The sequence below is a fragment of the Talpa europaea genome (assembly GCF_964194135.1).
Source record: "Talpa europaea genome assembly, chromosome: 16".
Taxonomy (NCBI): domain Eukaryota; kingdom Metazoa; phylum Chordata; class Mammalia; order Eulipotyphla; family Talpidae; genus Talpa; species Talpa europaea.
Genome location: NC_140084.1, coordinates 26,585,351 through 26,602,660, shown reverse-complemented (window position 1 = coordinate 26,602,660; position 17,310 = coordinate 26,585,351).

Here is a 17,310-nt window from a genome sequence, read left to right as displayed (position 1 = left end):
CTCCCCACTCCACCAGGCCTTCCGAGGGCTTCAGTGTGCACTGATTTCACCACTTGTTGACCAAAAGAACACTCCTCCTAGAGCTTGACCACTTCAAAAGAAAAAGGAAAGAGAGAAAAATCAATAAATCAAAATAGCTTAATTTGAGCAAGTTTTTAGTTTGAAGCTAAGAATTTGGGGAGAAAGATGAAAAATGTTCTCCTAACTTAAGGCTCTAGCAAATCCAGTTTTATCACGGTGGTGACTCTGCTTCCTGTTTCTGGTTTTGATCAGTCTTTCCTATGTTTCTAGGTAGCATTCAGCATGTCTGCGGGGGCCTTTGTTAATAACAGAATGTACAGCCTGCGTGTACAGGTGTTCACCCCTGCCCGTTGGCACCTACCGGTGGAGGGTAGGTGTGGATGAACAAACGCATGGGCACAAGAAAAAAAATCGGGTTTCTAGTAGCTAGTGTCTACGTGAACCTTAAAATGTTTGCTTTACCTAATAATTAGTTGCTTTTTTCACAGGAGATCTGGATTGTTCTTCACTCAGCATATAAAACCAGCCTTGAAAGGAAGAAGCTCTTCTTTTGGGGGGGGTCCTCTCCCCCCAACGGCTCCCACCCAGACATGAGAGCCTCCTTCTTCGTCTATCAGCCGCCACCCTCTGATTAGGCTGGCTTGCAAAAAGGTCTTGATTGACTAAACCTCAAGCCCGATTAATAAACATCAGAGAGGCGCTGAAAGCCAAACACCTTTCTAAGGAGAAAAAATAATAAGGTGAGATCACTTTGTTCTCTTGCAACCTAAAAATAAATGGAGGGGGCTCCTCCCAGCTTCAGGGAGTGCATATGGATTTCTTGCTGACATTCGATTCTCCCAACTGAATGTCACACTCGCTGAGAACAGTTAAAAAAAATAATAATGCTAGACTGTTATCGTTATTAGAAGGGCAAGAAGAATGAAATATCATGATTATCATTAGGAAACCCTGTAAAACATATTTGTACATTATCTTGGGGCAAATACAAGTGTCATGTGTTACCAATTGTTAGGCAAAGAACGTGGTAATATATTGTTCCCCTCCGGCCTCCGAGCAGCTCGGTGCAGGGCAGGAATGATGAGCACCGAGTGTGCGAGCAGCCGAATGCACAGCGCGGGGCATGGGGGGCAGAGGGCACCCCAGGACTGCTGCCACGGGGCACAATTGAGCACAAGAGAGAGAAACAGAGAGAGAGGGAGGGAGAGAGAGCCAGCCAGCAGCAGGGGAGGAGCAGCTGGAGGCCAGGCTTGTGGATGGAAAATCAGGGCTGGGTCTAGGGTGGAGGAGTCCCAGGCCTCATAGGGAGTGTCATCCAGGGAGGGGGAGCTGGAGAGCAGCTCGGCTGAAGCTGAAGGTGCTGTGGTCCCTTCCTCTCTCAGGAGCCCCAGATTTCCAAGGAAGAATCTGACTTCCTCCTCTTCTCGGACAATGGTGTGTCTGCAAATGGGCTTGGATGAAGTTGGCATCAAAGTTTCAAAAGATCCATAGGAAACTAGACAAGGCCTCTCTCTCCTATCTTCAGCTTATGCACCTGACAATTAAAGGATCTTGTTTTAGCATCAAAAATCCTGCTGGGAATAGGATGAAAGTGGAAGTGTGCCGTTTCTCACAATATCACACATTGTAGCCCATAATCCCACTTCAAATCCATCCATCACCCCCTCCAAGTCCATGGAGCTCTCAGCCTTTGGTCTGAGATTTAAAGGGGGCTTTCAAGCTCTGGATGTTGGTATTCCCCGATTCTGGAGTATCCACAGAGTTCTCTGCTGAATATACTGCCAGGCCTAGGTTCTTGAGCACCATCGGCTCAGCAGCCTTCAGGAAATCCAGGAAGTCAGGAGCTTTCATGGTCAAAGAATGCAGCCAAGCCCTAGAAAGTCCCAGAGGGGGTATCCATGGGCCCCAGGGCCCCCTCTGCACCCCATGGTGCAATAGGCCAGACAGAGCCAGTACTAGAAGGCCTAGAGGTGTCAGGGAGTCCCAGGACGGCACTTGGCATTGCACAGAGGAATGACAATACCTGCAAAGGAAACCAAGGGCTTGAAAATTACGCCCCAGGCCCTGGCCCTCAGGATGCTGCAGCTGACCGCCCGCCATGGCTTGGCTCTGGCTGCAGGCTTGCTGTCCGGAGGCCTGAGGCTGCACACGGTCTCGCTTACTCCAAGGAGCAGCATGATCTCTGGGCTGGAGGAGCCCAAGGTCTTTATCTTCATAGAGGAGGGCACAGGGGGTGGAATAGCACCAGGGAGGGGAGAGGCAGGTGCCTCTGAGGCTGCTCTCCCTCCCCTGCATCCTCCCCTGCTCCTGCCCCCGCGAGGCGGGAGCACATGAACAGGATGCTCAGGCCGGCGGCCGCCCTCTGCCTTTGCCAGGTGACACGTTGTAAGGGAGCCCCCTCGTTCCCCAAGGAATGTCCTACTGATGGTGATATTTCAGGCAACTTGGCAGGAAACGAGGAAGGTATTTTGGGACAGGAGTTCCCTCAATTCACACCAAGTCTGAGACATCTAAACATGTTAAAGCCAACTGCTAAAGGTTCCATCTATTATGGGAACCCGGCATCCCAGAATAGCTCTAAGAGCCTCTTGCCTCACCTCCTAGTGGGGAAACTGAGGCCCTGGTGGGAAGGGGGTTGGCCTTGAACACACTGAGTTCCTCTCTTGTGGGAAAATCAATGCTTTGCCTTTGGGTCACAGCCAGGGCTCCGCTTCCTTATCTCCAGGACAAGGATGAGCTCCGCCTGCAAGTTCCTCTTGCAAGCTCTCAGCACCAAGAAAAGACCGCCTCTCCACCCTTCCCCCCCTGAATCCTTCTGTGTTTGTCCCAGAACCCCAGAACCCAGGTCACCTGCTCACTCGCTCAAGTTTGAGAAGCGTTGCTCAAAGGTCCCCCTCTGCCCTCACTTCCAGGACACCGGGAGCCGAGTCTCACATTAGTAATTGACTCAACTCTCTAGATTTTTCTCTCTTCTGGTTTTCTCTCTAATTTTTCAAATTGACAGTGTTTAATTTCCCAAGCAGTTGCAGGCGGCAGGAAGGGGAAGAAGAGATACATGCTAAACTGGCAGCTGGAGGTGCTGGAGGCAGGGAGGGTGACTGGACATTCTCGGAGCGTCAGCTGTAGGCCACCTGGACGTGGCCTGTCCACAGCTCCTCCCTCCCAGCCGTGGCTCCCAAGACTGCTGTGCCCTACCCCACGGCCCTCACAGCCCTCCCCTGCCCAGGCATGTGCCCCTGCACTTCCCAATAACCCCTAATAATCCATGACCCCCACATCCCACTGTGGAACCCCCTGGCCCCACTGCTCTCTCATGGCTCTCTCTGGACTTCCTCTGGCTCCAAGGTTTCCTCAGCCACCACGGACCTCAGCTGGCAACCTCACGGGCCCCACGGACTCCACCACCCTCCAGTGTGCATGGGGAGCCCTGGACAAGGCGCTGTCTTTTCTAGGAAAACTCACACCCACCCAGACGCATGAGCACCCTCCTCCCCTCCTGCATTTCAGACCCCTCTTCCCCGTGTTGCCCACTCGTTCCGTGTGTGATGCTAAGTTGTGAAAAATGTGTGAGGACATTAACCCGAGGTGTTATTTATAAATATGTTATAATTTATTAGATTATATGGCACTCGACAACAACTCAGATAAAGAAGCACATTGCAGTGTTACACCAGCACAGGCACTATTTTAATAATCCTTTCATCTTAAAATATTGCCTCCTATCAGGCTGTCATAGAGCAGCAGGCGGATCTGGGAAGCGCAGGGAGAAGGGGCAGCCTTCCAATATGCGCCACGTGAATTATTCAATGAGGGAGAGGCGTCGCCTAATCATCTGATAAACACGGTGAATTATGTGGAATGGGCACCTCGGCTTGAAGACCTCCTGGAACGTTGAGGAAAACCCCAGAGCCCGGATGCAGCTTCTTCAAACCAGCTTCTGCTCCCCTCTGCCTCCCAAAGCAACTTCCGTGGAACTCGAACTTCAGACACTCTTCTCCCACCATTTTTGGCCACACCCGGGAACCTCTGGTCTTCTGTTTCACTTAATATTTTTATTTAATTTATATTCATTCCTTTTTTACTTAAATAGATTTAATTTTTAAAGGAAGCCTCATATCATTACCATGAATAGAAAACTAATAGCACTTACCATAAATATGAAATAACCGTAAAAATACTTATAATGGAAACAAAACCATATAATTAAATTCCAGCTCAATATGAAGGTCTGATGAAGCTTGAGACCAGCTCTCCCCTTAAAAGGGGAGACAATGCAGGACCACACAGACATTTGGGATGTGCTAGAGCCAAACACAGCCTGGCCCCTGGCCTCGAAGGATGGCACGCCCCCAAAGAGGAGACTCCATCCTTGCCAGAAAGTTCATTGTGGTGAAACTCGGGGGCCCCTAATGTCTCCCACAGCAGCCGTGCACCAGTTGGGAGGAAAAGATTGCTCCATTTTCGCAGGCAGCAAATCCCAGGTGATCAGGCAAAAATCTCCTTCTGGAACATTGCCGAGAATGTACTGCCCCGGGGGAAGGAGTGTCCAGGTGTGAGCCCCAGCTCTGCTGTGGGACTTGGGGCAAGTCCAACTCCTCTCCGGGCACCGGAGCCCAGAGGTGTCCAGACTAAGCAGGGGCTGCTCGAGGCGGCGTGAATTCTCCCCGTTCTGCACTTACCTCCTCCACTTGCAGCAAAACCAAGGCATTTACAAAAGTATCCTGCATGTCGCCGTGATGCAAAGCGTGTGACGCTGGAGGAACGACGTGGGACCACATCTGTGAGGCTTCTTCTGCGAACTGGAAAAAGAGAATGCAAAATAATAAACAAAATGCAAAGTCAAATAAGGGGGGAAATGAACCCAAAGGGCTCCCCAAACCCCAGGGAAAGCAAAAACATCTCCCTGCCAAAACAGCAGTCCGAGCCATGTAAAATAGATACATCCAAAAGCCAAGCCACACTCGCCCATCCAATTTACAGCCCATTTCAAACCAGGAAAAGACAGTGTCAAATAATCAAAATTCACGTGAGAAAACACAGCCACCGCTCTTGCTGTGAGCTGCGATTAATACGAGCAGTTAAAGGCTGGGAAAAATGAAGTCATACATTATTTTTTTTCCCTAGTAGGTATAGATTTTATTTGACCTATTGCTTTTAAAATAGAATACCTTCCCCAGCACGCTTTACATGATAAAACTCAGGGACAAAAGAGAGAAAATGCAAATCAATTCTACATTACATGTATGTTGCTGCATTTGGCAAAATCAAATGAGATCTTTTCATCTTCTCACTGTAGAACAAAAACACAGCAATATTATGAAATCTCGCAGAGCTTTATTTCTCGGCGTCTTTTGTGTCCAGCCTTTTAAATTCAGGTTTTTCTGCCTTTTTTACTGACAAGCCCACAATTTTCAGAAAAGAAAGCTAGCATTAATTAAGACAGTGCCAGATGTAATTTTCTTGGGAAGTAAATTTCTGCACAACTAAAGGTTACAGAGACCTTTTCACTGTCAAAATTTACTACAGCCTGTGAATGTTAATGTTTCTAATGAAGACATGTTCTCTGTCCCTGAACTTAAAAGTACCCAGAGAAGAAGGCAAAGAGAAAAAAACTCTATTTGACGAATGTATCTGGAGTCTGTGCATTAATGCGGGGAACTCTCGGCTGCCCGTGCACGTTGTAATTATAGTGTTTGGATAGCCTTGTTTTCTAAACAAGGAATATTGCCATAAATTGGCAATTTTGCACAAGGAGTGGGATTGTAGTAGGTGCCTTATGTTACAAATGAGCCCGTTGTCTAATAAGCATTTACCCCATTAGGCTTAAGGATACCCACCTTCTGGCTCCTGGGCGGGTGGGGAGGCAATAGGGGAAGACCCACATCCCCCAGAATGGGGCTCCAGAAAGGGTGTGGGGGATCCTGAGTTCCAGCTTTCTGAACTTCCCATGAGTGGGTTCTGAAGGTTGCCTGGGTATTTGAAGACACAGATGAAGTTTGTTTCTGGCCAGATTTTTGGTTTTGTTTAGGAGGTCAGAGTGCCAGACACCCCCACATTGTCTGTCCAAGCTCCCAGGGCAAAGCCCTTTGCGATGAACAGGAAGCAGATTCCCACCTCTACCCTGGAACTGGCTGTGATCTCAGCAGAGGTTCCAGTGGGAGAAGTCAGAGGTCAGCAAATCCTGACTCAGGTCCACTTCTAGAGTTTTCCTCTTCAGTAAGTTGAGGAAGTGACATGACTCTCTTGGCATTCAAGACAGTCCTTTTATTAATCTGGTCATGACTGTTCCAGGAATCTCTCCCAAGGAGACCACCTGTAACAAGCCCAAAGCTGCATGAGCACAGATGTTCTCTACATAAAAACAGCAAGGACAAGAGAAACATAAAAGACTTCATGTTCCATAAGTTGGAACTGATTAAAGAAATCACCATACACGTACAATGGAATATTATACAGGCATCAACATTGCTCATTGAAAGATACCCCAATCAAAGAGAAAACATTTATATCATATACCACAAAAAAGCAAGATAAAAAAATTTGCCCTTTTAAAAAATGCATAGGATGAAGATGGAATGGAAATAAAGTGCAGCTGGTAGGAACATTTGAGTGGCAACATTGTAGATACTTTTATTTTTCTAGTAAAATAAGCAGAAGAAAATTTTCTAAAAATTCCCCAAAAGGTGTTTTTTTTTTTCTGTCATCAGGAAAAATGCCAGTAGGGTCATCTGGACTGAGTGGGCATCATAGCCAGACATCAGTTGCCTTGAATTTAAATCCTTTATCTTGATACATCATCTTCTTTCCGTATTTCTTCTAAAGCAAGAGTTGGTAAACATTTTCTGAAAAGAGCCAGGTAGTAAATATTTTACAGTCTCTGCTACAAGGCTCAGCTCCACCTTTGTGAGCAAGATAGCAGCTACAAAGGATACCTAGGCTGTGTTTTAGCAATAATTGTTTACAAAAACAAGGGCTGGCCAAATTGGAACACAGGAAACAGTTTGTCAGCTCCCTTCCAAATCAAAACAGTGTTGTTCTATTTGATTCCAGCCCTGGGCAGAGTGGTCCTACACCCCAAAAACGCAGAAGAGCGAACACCCACATGTGGATGAGGACACTGACCCCAGGGAGCTGAGTCGTCAAAGTCATAGAACAAGTCATTAGCAGAGGTGGCAAGAAGCCAGAGCATGACCCTCCCAGCAACTTGGGCATGACCGTCCTCAGCTTGGGCGCTAACTAGGCCTGATGGGTCTCACCCCGTTCCTCCCTAGCTAGTGACCCTTGGCCTCAGGTCTTGCTTTGTGTCTGTGACCTCAGGAAGACTCCTGGGAAGAGTGCATACCCCGTTCCTGCCACCCTTTGCCACCCTTATGGGAGATGTGGGGGGTATTTCTGCAGCTTCTCTCTGGTTGTTGTCACTCTTGGGGGTGGGGTGACCCCAAGTCTTGGTTGACCTGGCACAGACCCGATTTTGCCTCTTGTCCCATAATTACTAATCATGTTCCCTTTTACTCTCAAAATCACCAGGTTTGCACAAGGAACTAAATATGGTCATCTCTCAGCAGCAAAATGAGTGGAGTTGTATCCTATGCAAGACAAAATCGTGAAAATTCAACCATGTGGGAATGACTTGGAAGAAAAGAAGTTTAAAAAGTAAAAAGCCAAACCTTACACAGAGCGGGTGACTTGCCCGGCATTTCGCTGAGGTAACCTGTTCTCAGGTGGGCAGTGATGGTGGTGACAAAGCTTCCTCACATCTTGACAGATCCCAAGAGTGCTTGCTGCTGCTTTCGACTAGGGATTGTCCTTTCCTACATGACTTGGCATCCTAACTCCCTGGTAGGACACCGTGTGCCATGCTTCCCACTCCCATGCGCATGTCCACCCTGCTTGGGGTGTGCTCCCTCTTACTCATCCTGCCTCCCAGGGACCCCCCTCCTTGTGGTCCTCCTCCCTGAGTCCGGGTCACTCCAGACTCCTCCGACCTACAGCTCTGGGACATGGTGCCCGCATGTCCTGGAGGGGCTGATGCCACCCTAGTTTGAGAACCACCTCCCTGACAGGTCACAGGGCTTCCCAGGTGATCCTTGCTCTTCAGGGGAGCAGGTGTGAGGCTCTGTGTCTCCTGAACTGTGTTTGAGGTTCAAGTTGTTTAGATGATGGTCAACAGCCAAGCAGATGAGCTGTTTTCCCCAAACCAAATGGATGGAAAATCTACCTAAGGGAGACACGCAGTGAGTTTGTCCCTCTCACCACAGAACCGGTGCCAATCTCACTCCAACTCCCTGCTCTGTGGGTGGGATTTTCCTGCACACGGTCAGGCCAACAACCAGGCGAATGGCCACCCCCATCCTACCCACATGGAAATACTGTCACACCCCCCCCCATCTGCTTCCCCAGCTCAGGTTACTAAGGAAACCACCACCAGTCTCCTTAGCCTTTGCCTACGGGGCTCTCCAGAGTCGCCTCCTGCAGCTTGGGCTCGCAGCAGCTCGCTGAGGACAACAAAGTGGGAAACCCTTAAAACCCACATATGGCCACACCCCACCTTGGTGGTGCTATCTGGGGGGACCCTCAACTCTGGGGGCTCACGTGGGGAGGAGGAGAGAATTTGAGACCTGGACCATATGATTCACATCCAGGTTATCCAGAGCTGGCTACATCCTTGTTACAGGAAATCAGGCACAGGAAGGTTTGGGAGAGTGGGCTTTCCCCAGGCTCCCCCACACATTCTTCAGGCTGCTCCCAGGGGCCACAAGGGACACTAGGGATGAGGCAGCAAATTTGTCTGTAAATCCATAAATTTTTCCTTTTCATAAATATATATATATATATATATATTTGGATTTCACACATCACCCATCTCTGTCTCTATTATTCAAAAGAAGTCTTTAATTTCTTGCCCTCCCTCCCTTCGATCTGCCTTCATGCCTCCCTGGCAGAGAGCTGGAGACACTTGGTGGGTGATTTACGGCCCAGATGGTCTGACATGGAGACCGAGGAGAGCCAGGGCTGATGAGTCCTCGTGGGTCACACCCCCACCTCCCACCACACCCTTCACACAAATGCCCCTTCTCCAAATTAACCCACTCTAGGGGCATCGCTGAAACCCACACATTCCTCTTGCAAGCAAACTCTCAACTCCTTTGCTGTGCCCACTCTGCACTGGCACTCGGGGTGGGGGGTACATAGGGATCGTCTGTGCCTGGATCTCAAGTGCAGGGCAGCAGCGAACTGTGAGAACAGCAGGCTCCGTGCACAAAACTCCTTCAGAGCAGGTGGTAGTGCTCCAGCTGTTCGGGAAAATTCACCTGGTCTGGAGCCTCACAGACCAAGGCTCCCCCTCAGGGGGTCTCTCTGCCTCCTCAGGGCAGGAAGAGAAAGCAATTCTTTGTGTCCCACCCTCCACTGTCTGACCAGCACCCCACTCACTTGGCAGGTGCAAAGAGTTTGCATGGAAGCCAGTGTGGGGGTGGCCAGGGCTCCAACACCTCGGCAAGGGCAAGTCATGAAATACGGGTGGAGAAGGTCACCAAGATGGAAAATTCCTCCGTGCCTGTGGAAAGGGCAGACTCAGAGCAGCTGGGAAATACCGCCGGTGAGTTGGCCTCGGGAGAAAAAGTGTGTGTGCCTGTGAGGACCACCCCGACCTTCAGGGATGGACCTCCAGAATCCAGTCAGGGGGGTGGTGGAACTCTGCCCTGAGGATAAAGCCTCACCTGGGCCCCATGGACTAGGGGGCACCCTTTTCCTGTTCAGCACCCCCTGTTCCTCCTGGGTGATAAGGGGGGAGGACATGGGAGCTTAAGGGAAGGATCCCATCCTCCCCAGAGACCAAGCAGGACATGAAGCTGACACCAAAGCTGACGCTCACTTTTGCGTGATGTACACACTTTAAAAGTCCTTTTGCAGCCTTGTTGGTTGTTGTTCAGCTTGGGGGCCACTCTGACCCTTGGCTCCCTTTCTACTGCCCACTCTCCCTGAGGGTATAGGTTCCTCTTATTCTGCTAGCGCTATAGACTTGACTATCCCTCCCGAGTGTAGGGGAGGGACTTTGGAGCTCAGAGGGGAAAAAAAAAGTGATACCGTAGAACTACTCTAGTTGAGTATCTTGCCTTTCAGCCTGCAGCTAAGGGCTGGTTGATTCACCCCTCCCTCTCCTCTCCTGAGAAGAGGATGAAGTTTATACTGAGTCCTGAAGGCTGAAAACTATGGCCCAGGCCTGAGACATTATAGGAGGGACAAGCATGACCATCATCATCTTCATTTTTGATGATGAGACTGAGCCCAGATGGCATATTCAAGTTGACATAGTGGGTGATTGGAAGATCAAATCCACAGCACCCACATCCTCACCACTGCACCATCTTCCAACCCAGCCCAAGCTCTTCCTCCTGCAGGAAGTCCTCTTGATTTGCCCAGGATTCCTCCGCAGTTCTGGGTTTTATTGCTCTTTTGCAGCCTTGCGTCTGCCTTGTTGCTGGCCTGGGATGCTCCCTTGCTCTTCATCGCCCCATCTGGGCACACAGAGCTGGGGATATCCTGAATCAACCTGCCCCCAGGACCAAGTGACTGACTATTGGACGTACTCCAGGCCCTTAGTCTTCTGCCTGGGCAACTTAGAAGAGAGTGATGGTGGGAGATTAACTTGTGATCTTTGAGCTCTTTGGGCCCTTCAGCTGGAGGCCTGTGGGTGGCAAAGCTGCTGGAGAAGAGAGAGCTTGCCTGGGGTCAGAAGGGAACGGGAGAGAGAGCTGTGACAGGAAGGTTGAAAGATATTCCATTAGATTTTCATGTTTACAAAACCCCAGCTCGCCCTCAAGGCATCAACACAATGCTGAGAATGAACACAAAGAGAAATAAGAGGCTGCAGGGCAGGGAAGACTTCTCTGGGCCATGAATAATCAGCCCAGGCTGGCTGCAGGTACCACCTGCAACTAGCACCTGCGGCTTGCGATTAGGGTGAGACCTCACCAGGTGCCCCAGCAGCTCGAGCCCACAGTAGGGACCCTGCAGCTGTGTCTGGCCTCCACCTCGTGGGAACCCCCATGGACCCCAATTTTTAAAAAATTTCAAGAGAAATTAGAAATCTGGTCCTTCCGGTGAAATATCCTGCTTTCAAATTTTGTAACTAATTCCAGAACAAAAACGAAACATTTTATAGAATAAGTGAATGTTTTTAGGGACTAAGTCAGATGTTAAGCCTGCCAGTGAGGCCTCTGATTGGAGACCTGTCGCCTCGGTGTGGTCTCAGAGGGACCGGAGGGAAGGGCAGGGTTGGGAACTCAGCTGCCAGCTGCCAGAAGCTTCTTTTTCCAGAATGTTTCAGTCACAGCGAGAAGTCCTGGTCAGGAGACACTTCTCCTTGGGAGTGTCCTGCCACCCTGTGTCCCTGGAACTGTCCCCTCCAGGCCCCAGCCTCCTGTCCCCCGTCCCCCTCCCTGCCACAGCAGGTGTGGGCTCACCCCGCGCCCGAGGTCCGCTTTCCACTGCCCGTCTCCCCAGGCACATCCCACTGTTTCTGCTCATCCAGCTCTTCCCCAGCAGGACGCTGCTGCTGGCCTGGCTGACAACTGTCAGCCTGAGGTGTGGACACCTTCTCCTTGGTGGCTTCCCCTTTTTCATTAGGTTTGACAATGCGTTTTTCTGAGATTAATAGTGCAGGGGGAACTAGGATATGAGGCTTTTAGTGGTGACAAACTGCCAGGCCCAGGTGGCTCAGGAAGCTGGGCCACAGCAGGATTCGGCCAAAGGCAGAGCCTGGGGCTGGAGGAGAAGGGAGTGATAGTCAAATGTCCATCAGAGTCTGGATAACCTGGCCCTTCTTTCTTACCCTGTCCTGCGCAGCGAAACAGGCATGGCCAGCCCATGTATCAAGCAGGACATGTACACTCACGCACACACACACCATCCGAACACCCCATGGGTGAGCTCTGGGACTGGACATGCAGAGTGTGAGTGGTAGGCTATTTCTGCGGTGGTGCCCACCAGAGGTCACAAGAACCCAAGGGCAGTCCCTGGGGGGGTCTCCCCAAGCCCAAGCATGTCTGTCCTGGCTGTTCATGCCTGTCCCCAGCTCCTTCCACCAGCTCCACCCAGGATTCTAAATATGGTCGAGAGGGCTTGGAAACACAGCCCAGCCCAGCCTTACCATTCTGCCCTGGCCACTTCCTTCCATTGCACCGGTCCTGACTCACTGTCCTCTGGCCGCCCCTCTGACCCCAACGCCCACATCATAAATGACTGATTTCAATTGGGCTGGAGGGAAGGGCTTTGGTGGATAGTTAGGAAAATTCTGAGGAAGGATGTGCAACTATTAACTTTCAGAAATAGTGTTTTGCCATGTATGTAACATCCTTTTCACATACATGTGAATGCATACACAGATACAAACATGCACATGCACTCACACATGCACATACTCACACAAGCACATGTGATCAGATACATGCATGCATGGCACAGACACACTCACAGGCATGCACACACACACAAACACACATGCACACATGCACACACACACACCCCTGTCTTTTTTCTAGCTCTATCTCAGGTTCCATGTGATCTGTAAGCTGAGAGAGCAACCTGAGGCCCAGAGATGTGATGGGCTTTCCCAAAGTCACACAGTCTTTCATGCTTTGAATTAAGCTCGACATTCTGATATGTCCAAGAATTTTCCTGAGATGAGCTGAATCCTTTAATTTTTTTAGGATAAAAATGCCTGCCAGGTTGCATTCACTACCTCTTTTAACCATCTCTTAACCATTGTGATTCGTGTGAGAGGTCACCTTCATTGTTATTTTTGAGCTCCCTTTATGGGTGAGGAAATTGAGGCCTACACAGGAGAAACAACTCACCCAAAGCGCAGAGTTGGAATAAAGGCCTGGATTTGCCCCTCAAGCCCCTGATTCTGAGGCTGAGCTGCTTGACTTCTTACCCCCACACCATGAAAGTGCCCTCTCTGCCCCCGCCCTAGTCCACAGGCCTGGAGAATGGAGTCCAGGTCTTTTCTGATGGCAAGTAAGATCTGTGTGACCTTGAACAGGTCACTTCAACTAGCTAGACTTACATCTGCCAAGATATAAAATGGGGGAGGTGATTGATAGCACCTATATTTCAAGGTTGCTTCAACGATTAAATAAACTCACACATATGCACGTATTTTTCAAACAGCAAAACATGGTACAAAATTATGAGAAATGTTATTGAGGGTAATTAAGGCACAGATGGGGTTCCTTCTTCGTGGAATTTCTCATTCTGTCATCTGCTTTATCCAGAACACCACTGTCAAAGCTAAACAGACAGACGACTGAATGCAAAAAGGTATCTGCACCATCCAAAATTGACAAGGGACTTATATCAAGGCTGGGAAACAAGGAAGGCAGCAACCTATTAGAAAAATGGGGAAAACATATGAACAAGCAAATTACAGAAGGGGGAACCCCAAAAGTTAATCAGCTTATGGAGAAATGTTCAAAATCATTAGCAATCAGATAAATGCAAATTAAATTAATGAGGTATTACTTGGCAACGATTAGGCAAAAATTAGTAAAGAGGCAAAGCCAAGTCAGAGCAGCAATGAGAGGACAAAAGAGTCTTGAGCCTGAAGATGAGGAAGCAAACCCCACATCCTTGCCAGGGGCGAGCTATGATGTTTAATCAAGATATGCAAACCGAGCCCACATGTTCCAGGGCTCTGTTACATAACAAGCCTTATGGCTTAAATAACCATCATTATTTCCTGAGGGGTTCGATTTGAGCAGATCTTGGTAGACAAAGCTCCTCTCTGCTTTTTTTTATTCAACATCTGGGTGGTTCTGAGGCTGAGTTCCTTGAAATTTGCGGTCTGGAGGGGCTTCCCTGGTGGCGCAGGGGTTAAAGACAGTGCTATCAAGCTATTGCCAGCCACTGCAGCATGAGCTGCGATCCCCTGCAGACCAGAGAGGTGACCCACATGGCGCAGCAGACCTCTCCTGTCTCTCCCACTGCTCACCTCAGCAGTGTATTTCAGTACATCTGCCTGTTCTGCTCCCCCCTCTTTTTGGTGAATCCTCTCACACACACACCCACACACACACATCTGGCTTACACCCCAGTTTTGGATGCATAAATAAATAAATCTTTAAAAAAAAAAGAAAAAGAAAGAAATCTGGGGCCTGGAACCATCAGAAACTCACTTTCTTGTCCGTCTCTTGTTGCTAACAACTGGCTGGAATCCTTGCTGAGGCTGTTGGGCACAGCTCCTATGTGGGATCCCTCTATGTGGCTACTTGTCTCCCTGCAGACCCACAGCAAAGGCATAGACCCACCTCTCAACAGGAGGGGCACAATGCCATACTATAAGTGTGTGAATGAATAGATTATGATGAACATTTGTAGAAAATGCGATCTTCTCCACCACAAAGGATTTCTCATACAGGTCCACAGGGCTGCCTGGTGATGTTGCTGCAGCATGGAACTGGGTGGCCGGAAGTTAGAGGTGACCGGTTATGCATCCCTGAGAGAGTAGGGAGGTAAAACACCTTTCAGAAAACTTGCTGAAGCTGTGGATCAGAGGTACTCACAGCTATGTCAATGGTTCATTAATATATGTGTATTTCTAATATAAAGTCTTATTTTAAAAAGGTAAACAGTAAACACAGTTACGATACATAGCTCAATATTATTTGCATAGGTAAAAATACCTCTGTAAAAATACCTCACTGTAAAATTAAGACACATATTTATAAGAACACTTGCAAATGGAATGTATACTTTGAATGCATTACAATGGCATCTCATTTTTGGAGAAAGGAAGTGGGAGTGGAGGATAAAAACAAAAGGAAATAAATGCTTTAATGGAAGAGAGTGAACTCAGAAGTGGGCTCACACTCACAGTCACTTGATTTTTTAAAATGGTGTCAAAACAATATAATGGAGAAAGAGAAGATTTTTCATTATACAGCACTTGAATAACTGGAAATAAAGGACCTTCATTCGTACATCATATCACACACAAAAATAATTCCAGATGGATCATAGACCTAAACATTCAAACTAAAATTGTAAGATTTTTAGAGGAACATATAAGAGAATATCTTTGTAAACTGAGGGTGGGCAAAAGTTTTTGATAAGGCATAACAAATAAAAGAAAAACTAGATGCTCTATACTTTAACAAAATCACAAACTTTTGTTCATCGAAAGAAACCACCAAGGAAATAAAAAGCAAGCTGCAGCCTGGGAAAAAATACATGTAAAATATACCTCACAAAAGATGAATATGAATTATATATAAAATATTCCCACAGTTCAATACTGAAAGTTCAAACAACTAATTAAATAAATGGGTAAATATTTAAACAAATACGTCACAGCAGAAGATAAACAGATGGTCAATAAATATATAAAGGGTGCTCAACATCAATAGTTTTGGGAGAAATGCATATTAAAACTGTGGTGAGATACCAGCTGCCACTATGCTTAAGACTAACCCTAACACCAGCTAATAGTGGAGAGGTTGAGGCACAACCAGAGCCCTCACGCATTATTGGTAGAAAGAAAAAATGCTATGTCTATTTGGGGCAAAGTTCTGACATTTTCTTATGAAACTACACACACATACTTTGCCTAAGATTTGACAATTTCCCTCCTAAGTATTAAGGAGAAAGGAAAACATGTTAACACCAAAACTTGTTTACGTCAGTTTTATTCAACAGGTGGAAATGGCCTCAGATTACTTACAAGCAAATACTGGCACTTTGGAATTTTACTCAGCCATAAAAAAGAATGTTCAACAACACAAACGAAGCTTAAAAAGCAGCCCGCTGAGCAAAGAAAGCCGACGTCACGGAACTGTGTTGCACACTTCCATTCACAGGCAGGTCCAGAGCAGGAAAAGCTAACTGACAGTGGGAAAAAATCGAAACCAGGCTTCTGAAGGGCAGTCAGAGGGTGAACTGGAGAAGACTCAGGAACTTCCTGTATATGGAGGAGGCAGAGCTGCACCAAGTGTTCTGTATTTTGATAGGGGTTGGGGTGACACTAGTGTATGTACGTGCCATGACTCCACAATGACCACACTTCATATTTGTACATTTCATGGTATGTAAATGTTGCAACCAAAGGGAGAAAGGAGGAAAAATATGGCTGAAGCAAGTATTAATGTGTTTTTAGGAAAATATACTGAAGTCTGTAATTTACTTTGAAATGCATCCCCAAAGAGGATTAATTGACAAGTAGAGTTTGGATTGATGGATAGATGCATGGTTAATAAACTAGAGTGACCCTAGAGTGACATATTAAGTGAGAATTGAGGGAGTGGGTGTGCAGGTGTTCACTGTAAGTGGAAGTCTTACAAGTTGGCCATAGAAAGTGTTGGGGGAGGGGAGCATAAAGATGCAAAAGAGAGAGGACCTCAGCATGGACCAAGCATGAGACAGCACCTTGAACCTCAGTTCATGCAAGACTAACTCAACTCCAAGATCCAAAAGCTCTAAGATCCAAAAAGAAAAATGTAAACAACTGAAAAATGTTTATTTTGAGCAAAACTGCAGGATATCTGCCATGGCAATCCTGGGGTCCTGGGTGGACAGCCCTGGAGAAGACTTTTGGATTCTTAGATCCACGGCTGTGCCACAAGTCAGAGCCAGCACCACTAAGGGGCAAGATTCTTGCCTCATCTATTCCACTGTAAGGGTCCCATTGCCAAGGACATGCCTCCAGGTCACCAGCATGCCCTGGGGCAAACCCTGCAGTCCCTGGCTGGGGGCGAGGGGGGCAGCAGCTCCCATAGGAGCATTTAGAGTCCAGGGTGCAGGCACTAGGGCATGCAGGCACAGTCTTCTGAGACAGCTGCGTGTGCAGCCAGCTGGCCAGGAACTCCCGAGGGCCTGGGTTACACGGCATCAAACCACCTGCAAGCTTTATGGAATTGCCTGTTTTCATGCCAAGGAGCAGTGTAAGTGGCTAAGGCCCTCTGTCTTGACAGAAAGCGCTCAGAAATATTTGTGGAATAAACACCTGGCTATTTGCCTCAGTGGTACTGAGACAACATAGTCAAAATGGGAGTTTCTTGTCCTGCGCACTCAGAAGAAAGGGTTAGAATGAAAGTGGGGAGGATTTGTAAAGTTTTGTGAAGAATCTCCATTTCTGCTTTCGACCTTTTCTTATTAAAAGTGCTTTCTCCGGGGGCCTCCCCGGTGGCGCAGCGGTTGAGCGCTGGGTTGCGAAGCTGCCCGCAGCCTCTGCAGCGCCGGTTGATCCCCGGCTGCTCCCCGGCCACCGGAGGAGGGTCCCACATGGCACGCAGG